A 9,798-nucleotide genomic window follows, 5' to 3' on the forward strand; every position below is an offset into this window, starting at 1 on the left:
ATCCTGGAAATGTCTTCTTGTACCAACAGCTGGATTTATTTGGGTAACCTGTGTTGTGCTGTGGGCATTTATAGTAACTAATTTCTGAGATGAACTCCATAAATCTGTCTACTACAATTCTGTGTTACAGAAGTAGATCCTCTTGAAAAACTAAGAAAAAAATCTTCACTGAAGTTGAAAACCATTTTACAACCACCAGTGACACCTTTCCCAGCGGTTTGCAGTGTTTGTAAATCACCACCACGTTTCTCAGTGCAGGAAGATGTGCCTCTGTTTAGTGCAACAGAGACGTGGAGGTGATGCTGCTACTGGATTCCAGTGCAGGACCAGACTCACTGGGCCATTAATTTTCATTTGCATCACCTCCCCAGCACAAAGCAGACTTACTGCTACATTAACTGGCAGCCCAGAGGTTCACAGTGTGCTGGGGAATGCAGGTGCTGCAGCTCTGGTGAAATGGCCTGTGTAGTCCCTTCCTCACAGTTTCAGTGTAGATGTCGAGCAACAGAGGTTGGGCAAAAGCAGGAGCAGATGAAGTTTTCAGTATGAATTTTTTCTTTAACTCCCAGCTTCCAAAATTCTGTGGTTAGGTAAGAATCTCCGCTTTCATTTAAAAATTAAATCTCAGAAGCCATAAAGTAAATCAAAAGAAAAACAAACAGATATTAATCTTGTGATGTTTGATCCAATTTTATGTTTAGGGGAACCGTCTTCTGGTTTTTGAACACCTGGATTTGGCAAGGCTGCTATCATGCCTGGAACAACATACACAAAGAGTTTTCTTACTATCACTATTCCCCTCCCACTCCCTTTCAGGCAAATGAACTAATCTGGACACAATATTTCAACATATTTTTTGCATTGAAGGTGGCTAATAGCCTTCTGCAGAGAGAATATATATAAAAGCCTGAGCTGAATAATGTGCTCTTCACAAACCAAATGATCCCAATCTATAGCAAAACAAAATATTAAAAATTAATTTCTGTACTTACATACTAAGCCCAAGTTTAGGATTTAGTATTTAAAAAAATACAAAAATGGCATAACTGCAATTTCAGGGGCTATGAGTTCTACTTTAATGACTGCCTTGACAACATTAGGACATTTACATTAGAAATGTTTTATATGGTAGTACAGACAACGTGGGAAAGAACTTAGAGTTAATGATTTTGTACTGTTTATCATTTTAAGAAGAGTAAAAGGCTGAGTGTATACATTTATTTAAATTAGTTAGGCTTTAAAGACCTCAAATTCCTAGATCTGTTAGAACTAAATCCCAAAATGTATTCTGGCAATCAGCAGTTTAACTGAATTGAAGCATGTATTTGCACTTTTTTTTGTTGGATCAGTATCACATTAAGGGTATCCTGCAGATTTGAGTCCTTTCTGTCTAAATACCCTAAAACTTTACAACAGTTACTTATAATCTCAAAACTGAAAACAAAAAGATTACATAAGGACTTGAAATGAGGGGAAAGAACTTAAAATCCTGAGGTTTTGACTAATGGGATCCTATTTTGATATTTGCAAATGCACTTCAATTATGACTTAGGATTTAAGAAAAAGAAATTTCTTTGAAAGTTTACAGTTTATCTTGGTATGACTTAAGAGACATTTTGAAATGCCTTTTCTTCTGTTAAAATGCACTTGAGGGGCTTCTGTGAATATTTTTATTTACTGAACAGACCAGAGTGACTCACTCAGAAAAGTTAAGGGGTATCAAGTAAATAACTATTTAGGGATTTCTGTGTCTGTTTTTCCTCTGCAGACTGGAGCTGCTTCTCTATCATATTAATACCTATGGATCTCATTGATAGTTTTTCAGCTGTTCTGTATAAGAAGGTATCTGCATGCTAACAATGCATTATCAGACTGTGAGTGGAAGAATTTTGTGCTTTCTGGATGGCGTTTAATGTGGTGATATACCACACATGCATTTTACTGAAATATCTGGTTTAGTGTCCTGATCTTTTTTTTAATTTTGTTTTTTACCTAAAGACCTAAATGCAGTGGTTTGTAGGACTGCTCAGAATGTTAGTAATGAGATATGGAGCCCTGTTCTTCTAGGTCACTGGCATGAATTTGACCCTGGTTAGTAAAGACCGAGAGTCATTGTCAGCTGGTGACTGTTTGGTGGCCTACGACACACAAGCTGGTGGTTTCACTTTGTGTAATGACCCATGGCTACATACACATACACACAGTCTTCAGTTAAAACATGTGCAAATAGCTTGGAAAATACCATATATCTCATGATTGAACTTCAGAACTCAGGCTGAAAGGTCATCTGTGGTGGCAATTAAGAGTGACAGGCTTTATACCCTGTCAGCCACAGAGAACAAGGTGCTCACCAGCATTCACACAGGTCATTTGCTTCTGCTTGGACAGTGGAACCTACACATTTAAAGCAGAATAACACAAAATAATGGATAACTACTAAATTAATTCTATACAAGACAAAGTTATGAAGCAAAGTCCTTACACATACAGAGTGTGTGAACAAAAAGGAGGGCAGCAGAGAATAAAAGGGAACTAAACCTGAAAAAAAAGTAGTGGAAAAGGGGAGACATGTAATGGTAAAACAGAGAATGTAGAGAAATGTAAAACAGCAAATACACTGATGGCCCATGCTTCCCAAAACACCTGACCTCTCGCCCTGCCTCCTTTTCAGAATTAATCTACTTCCTTTGAAAAAAATGGCTTGTTATATAAGAAGAAAAATTCAACGGAGTATTTAAGCATATTTTTCACTTCCAGCACGTGAAACATCCTGCTTGTTCCAACAGAGCAACTGTCGTTCCTTACAGTAGGTATTTGCCTCTCCACTTCACCAAAGTGAAGTTTCATAACTAAGCTGAGTAGACTCAGCTAAAGGGCTTGGTTATGATGATGGATGTGGCTTTACTGCATCATCAGCAAACAGCACAATGACCAGGAAATTAGCAAGGAGTAATAAAGAAATAAGATCTCCACTGATGTGACAGGAACTTTAGAGAGTGTTGGGAGGGCTTTTGGGGCAAACACATGTTGGGTCAGGATTTTCCACAAACTTGTTCACCCATCTCTACAGTTACTGTTAAATATCTGTGACACACATGTGTTGATTCAATGGTGAAAGGCTTAAAGATCAGGCTGGGTTGACATTTTTCTTGTAAGGCTCAATATCATGAAAACATTTGAAGTGTAAAGAGCTGTAGAACTGGCTAGTTTCACATGTCATACTGATGCTGTGTGGCTTTGTAAAAGAACTGATACACTTTGACGCTCTAGGCCTGAAGCAAATACAGAGCATAGGACTTCTGAGCATGGCAAGAGACCGTGAAGCAGCAGCAACAGAGCACCAGGTAAGATCAAATTCCTGGCTATCTTCCATTTCCCTGTCACACTGTGTATGCTTAATAAACTGTTTATACAATAGTGATAGGATATGACTGCCACCTGCATGCTATGTAATGTGTATACTCTGCAGAAAGAACATTTAGCAGCTGCAAGATATAAGTAGTTTAAGCCTAGAATGCCTGGATGTTCCTAGGTGAGCTCACTACTTTCTAAGCTGCAAAAATGCTTAATCCTTGTGTCACTTTATATTATTTTGTAGTTAATGTTGTCAGTGGGTTGACAAAGGCACATAACCAGGGGCAGGATCTGGCCTATCATATTTAGTAGGATATGATTCCTCAACCAGACAGTACAACCTTGTAAGGGCACATACTCTTCTTTGTTTTCACATCTGAAATGTGAAGGAGTAGACCTTGTCTTGCAAAGCTGCAATTGCCAGCTCTGTGACAAACGTGAGCTCAGTGCTGATATATGATCACCCCCAGATGCTAAAACCACAGTTTGGTTTAAGAACTTTAAACAAATAACCAACTGACCACTTAGCAATATATTTTTGTCTGACACTTTTGACTGGCACTTAGAGGGGAAAGCTCTTTGTAGCAGGAAATAATCTTTTATTTGATAATTATACAAGGCCCTGTTCCTAAATAGAATTCTACTGAAAAATTATTATTATTATATTGTTTAATGATTTTTTAAACTTCGAATAGTGCAAACACCGGAAGTCGCTTATATTAAGTTCTGAGACTTAATAATAATTCTTCTGTTTAAGTACCTTTCTCCTCTCTAATTCTCTTCTCGTCTGCAGTCACTTTTCTTTAAGCTTCAGTTATACTACCTCATTAACTTTGTCTTCTTTTGCAGAAGCAGTAGATTCTGCTCTGCTCAAAGGCAAATCTTAATGCTGTAGTTAGCAGGGAACTGTTTGTATGTAGGTCTTCACTTCCTGCTCATTGTGTCTTTTGGTGCTTCTCACAATAAACTTGGCAAAGCTAAGGCTTATTATATGTCAACTCCATTTTTGTCTTTTGCAGTCCTCCATTGCTAAATAAGAAAGCCAAGCTTCTTTCACAAATTCAGGAAGCATATTGCTGCTTTCCAATAGGCAACCACAGATACTTCATACGTAACCATTGATTTTCTATCCAGGGATATGTAGGAAATCTTACAAAGAGCATGAGTAAGGACGCATCTAATAACATGTCAGACTTTTCCTGTTTCCACACTTGAATGCTCAGTCCAGAATACTGATCCCTGCACCAGAGAACAACCACAGTTTACAAAGTCAATATATACTGTATGAAGTAGCTGTATAGTTATGATAGTTACCACAGGGAATGAAACCTAAAATTTTTAGATGCAAGCAGAGGGCATAGGCAGTATCTGACTTTTCTCTGAAGTAGGCTCAGCTAGAGGAAAAATATTGATTTTCACCACAGCCATCCTTCCTTCAGAAGTTATTTCATGTTTGAAAGGAATGCATGAGGCTATAGAGAAAAAGAAAAAGGGTGGTATTTTATCTTAATTTATAATTTTATTTTATTTACAGGATTCAGTTATTTTGTATGTGTTCTTCCTTAAACAAAAGCAAATAAACCGGAAGATTTTCTTTAACTGCTGTGTTTGATGCACACTTCATTGGAAGTTTTTAATTAGTATCAGTGCACAGTCATGACAGTTAGGCTTTCTTCCAAATAGATATTGCAGACATCAAACAAAAAAAAAGTAAAAAAATATTAAACTTGAAACTTTTGTTTGTGTAAAGCATCCAGATGTCAACAAATTTCTCTGAACCAACTGCCATGTCTTAAATCTCTAAAATTTGAAACTGGCTTTCTAAGACTACATGCAGACTGCCAACTTCAGGTTGTGAGGTCTTCACAGGCTGAAATCAATTGCTTGGCTTCAAAACCCTGTAGTCAATACTGGCTTTTACAAGGAGAAGGGCTGCTGGGCTTGGTGGGCCATTAATCAGAATCAGGAGGTTGCTGTCGGTGTTGGGTGGGTTTTGGTAGAACACATTTATGCAGAAATGCTGGTGCTCCTTTCAGATGGGGCAGATGAAGAATGGAGGACACTGAGGAAGTAGATATGCAGATTACATTCTCTGTACCCCCTGGAAAATCTTGTTTTGCCTGTGTTTCTACACTCATTTTTTTTTCAATGTATGGAATTGACAGCTTGATATTCATAAGCAGTATGAAAAAAATGACATAAAATCAGTTCTAAAAGAATATGCTATATAATTCTTATGTTAGGACATTTACTTGAGATAATTGTAATGAAAGCAGAATTAGAGTGTATACCCAAATGAAAATACACTTCCATTGCTGTATATATGTATATGAACACAGGTATTATTTCTGCCTCTTTTGGAAAAAAAAAAAGTAACTCCTTTTTTTTTTAAATTTGAACAGTTCCACTTGGTGTTCTTTTTCTTCATTCTTCTGAAGAATTTCTGCCTGAAGCACAGCTACAGTACACTCATAAAACATATCAAGGTATCAGCATTCTCCAGGACTCCAACCACTCCAATCACTGCTGTGTGAACAGCTGCGAGTGCATTTTTTTAATATTTGCAACTAAAAATACTTCTGCCCTTAAAAGTGCCCAGTTCTGCAAGCCTTCCTTGGCCAGGACACTTCACAAAAGTTTAGTGAAATTCTAAACCCAGCAGGATTCCAGATTGAAAATCAAAATCTTGGGGATGTACTTTGGGAGGGTAAAAAACTAAAGCAATAAGCGAACTTTGAGAAAAAACCCATCCTTTTGGATTAAGAAAGCAAAAAAGTATAGTGAAAAAATTCACAAAAATACTGACTCTCAAAGTACAGCTCTGTATTTCTAAGAGAGTAATTCCTTCTGGAGGAAATACCTGTATAATTAACGTTTACTAAAGCAAAAGCCCAAACCTGCATTCTGCCCATTCCAAACTTCTGCTGACTTCACGCAAACGTAAGTGCTCTAAAAGTATCCTACTTTCTTATAAAAAGCAAAATCAGAGTTTATAGTAGTGTAAGAAAGCATAAACCTTGCTAACACAGTACCTATATAACATTACTAGCAATCAGGTCAGCATGGATAGTGTGAAATATGCAACAAAAGTCATGGATGTTAACAGAAATTAAAATGTGATTCAAGTGGGATTTCAGTGATGGACCCTGGCATGTTCTGCTAAAAGTAGCTGGCTGCAGAGCCAGGGACTGTGGAAGAGGTTTTTAGGTGAACTAAATGAAAGGTTATTCATTCCTCTGTTGACACAAAAGTAAAACAATTCTACACGAATGAATGTACCAGTATTTTCAGTCCCTGATACTTAGAGCACTTAATATTTAGAATAATAAACATTTGCATATTATTAAGTGGGTGAATAGCTTTCTGCTTGTTCAACTGTTAATAGATATTACAGTTTGTTAGAAACATGCTACACCTATACAGGAGACTGCTGAGACTGCTTCACTGTCACAGTACAAAGTACACAAATACTGATCCAGTACTTCAGTACTAATTTTAAGTATGGCACTTTGTTAATACTAAAATAAAGTAAAAGTTAATGCAACAGTAAAGAGAATATCTAGACATTTAATTAACTCATAATTTGAAATGCTTTTCGTTATTATTAGTTCAGTTTATAAAAGCACCACTTTTAAATTAGGTGGGTTTATGTGTAGTTCTTCTCTACTTACTCTACCTACTTACCAGCACAGGAGATTTTTAGAAGATAATGAGAAAGAAGTCTTTCCCTTCATTTCAGTTAATTTTGTTTTGTGCTTACCACGACAGTCTCATTTGAACTGATGGATCCAGTTGTTGCAAGGTATGAGGTATAGAATGAGATTTTATATTTTCTACATCACCCAACAGCCAATTAAAGCAGTAAATTAGCTTATGAAAGAACTCTGTTATTCTTTTCACAGTACACAGGGTAAAAAATGGGTCCAAAATTTTTAGATATTAATTTTTTGTTTTCTAACTCTTGAGGCAATTAATCTAGCCAGGTGCAAAAATGACAGGGGAACAAGCCTTCAAATTGAACTCTTAATTCTTTGGAGAAGTTCATTACTGGAACAGTGCTGTGATACATCAGCAATAGAGCCTGAGTCTATATTAGTTCTTTTCTACTCAGTTATTCATTCCTCCAATAAATCCACCCCATGTCTCTTGTTTCAGTAGCTCCTGTATTAGACAAACCAAAAAAAGTAAATGGTCAGGGGTTTACAGTCCCTTCTTAAAAATGGCTCACAAAACACCTATGACTGTGTTTCATCCATCAAATAACAAAACTGAAAATCCATGGCATGAAATTGGACCTTCTTGTTGGAGGCAAAGAACTGAAAAAGGAGGGGAAACCAACAGTTTCATTATTAAAACAGTTGGAGTAATTAGTCTAAAGATACTCAATCTAGTCTTAAAATACTGTTTCTATTTCAACGTAAAATGTAAAAACCCCGCTGTTCTAGCAGGAAATCTGTTCCAGGTTCACATGGCAAACAACACTGTGTTCAGCTGTAGAGTAAGTTTCTGAGCCACAGTAATTTCAATGCCACAAGGAATATAGACTATTAAGTAAGTAGTAGAACCTGGCTAATTCACATTAGTAGTTCAAAGCACCAATGTCTATTACAAAAATTTGTAAATTAGTGAAGTTATCAACCAGCATGGCCCATTTTCATGATTTTCCCATGAGTGTTAATGATATTTGATGTTTTCTTAAAGTCTACTCCTGCAGGCTAGTGAGTAGATGCAAACTTCAGCTTCCAACAAAAAAGAGTTCTCACCTTTATGGTTAGAGATAAAACATGAAAACATGAGCCAGCTGAACCCTAGAGTATCAAAAACCAGAAGGCAAATGAGCAGAGCCTCAAATTTATTTATTTATTTTTTAGAGATCTGGCAAGCGTAAAGCTAATCTTTTGATATTTGATGGACCACTTTATGCTTTTTAAACACCTGTAGTTAGCAATATTGAACTGGCACAGTATGAAACAGAAGTGCACTCCAAATACCATTGTACCAGATCCTGATTTTGCAAGTCGATAAACACTATCCAGTGGGAGCTTACGGCACTGTGCAAGTTTGAACCTTTATTTAATAGATGCAGTTTAATATTAATTATTTATTAAAATATAGTGTAAAATATTCCTTTTTTTTCCTGTATAAAATTAAAGTAGTCCTTGTAATATGAAACCTGTGCACAGCTCTGTAATTTAGCACAGCACACAATTACGGAGTTAAGCACGTGTGAAAATGCTGATTCAGCTTTTTCTTCCTGTGTGTGCTGAGAACTAGGGAGGACTTTCCAGATTATTTAAAGTTTTATTTTATTATTCAATTAAAAACAAAACATGACAAAAATGAAAAGGGCAAAAGGCTCTGAAGGTTTTGGAGGCACAAATCTTCAAGCTTTATTTTACTGCATTTGAGAGATCGTCAAGCTCCTCAGAATGCATCCATGAACAAATTTATGAAATAAGTTTCTGTGTGTAGATTCCAATTTTTGCAAATTATGAAGTAACGTTTGTAACAGATTTGGCTTTCTGAGTCTTGTTGACCTAGTGGAATATGGCTCATTTTCCTTCAGGATCATTGCAGGAATCTCAGCTAAAACCTTACATGTGCCAGAATAGAGGAGTAGACAAATTGGCAAGTGGTAATAGATTCAGAAGTTAAAAGGAAACAAACTGAGCAGCAGGATGAAATCAGGGCAAGATAATTAACATTCTGTTTATATTTTCAAAAAAGAAACAACAGGAAAAGAGCAGATGCCGGTTCAGATTTGTGGACACTCCCAGGAATATTTTGCTTTAGGTAAAATACTAAGAACTGCCCAGAAGCTCTGGGACTCAACGGGCCACTCTGGTGAAAGAGGTCAGATTTCACTGAGAAGCAAGAGACACAGAAGGGTGTCATTTCATACACATGGTTGCTTCCTGCACAAAACTGCTTCTCAGCTCCAGATGCGTTTGTGGAAAAAAAAAATCACTAGGGAGCAACTAGAATTTAGAAATTATAATATAAATTAAAAGTGATATCAGAGCTATTGGGAGTTTGTTTAAGGCAGATTTTAGTCTGGCATCGTACCTTAACACACCCGAAGATACACAGTCAGCCCCAGAGCTATGGGGAAAAGCAGAACGATCACGCAGCAATCAGTCATTTTTTAAAATACCACATGGGGCATATGGCAGAGAACGGAGGTTATTCTGCCTACAGTACCTAGTGCCAATACAGTGTTCTTTTAGGGGCTGATTCAGAAGTCAGATGATGGAGAGGGACTGGGTTTATGTCCAAATATGTAAGGTTTTGGGGACCTTACCAAAGGACAGAGAAATCAGATACAAAATGCTGGCCCCGGTGAGGGCTACTGCAAATTCCCCAGCTGTTCAAGGTGGACCAGATCATTAGTGATTAAGTGCCCCTGCAGCTCTGCAGAAGTCAAATAAGCTTCAGTTTCACCCT

The 9,798-nt window shown here is 37.0% G+C and overlaps 1 long non-coding RNA gene across 1 annotated transcript; it reads left to right on the forward strand.

Annotated features, from left to right (window-relative positions):
* Nucleotides 1-484: 484 nt before the first annotated feature.
* Nucleotides 485-6,294, forward strand: LOC127475161 (uncharacterized). The gene is made up of 4 exons (XR_007906113.1): nucleotides 485-2,806; nucleotides 3,271-3,344; nucleotides 5,757-5,840; nucleotides 6,208-6,294. It is a non-coding gene; the product is annotated as an uncharacterized LOC127475161 (long non-coding RNA).
* Nucleotides 6,295-9,798: the final 3,504 nt, after the last annotated feature.

This window comes from Manacus candei, unplaced genomic scaffold (genome assembly GCF_025592945.1).
Source record: "Manacus candei isolate 608988 ecotype Guabito, Panama unplaced genomic scaffold, ASM2559294v1 h1tg000046l, whole genome shotgun sequence".
NCBI lineage: Eukaryota > Metazoa > Chordata > Aves > Passeriformes > Pipridae > Manacus > Manacus candei.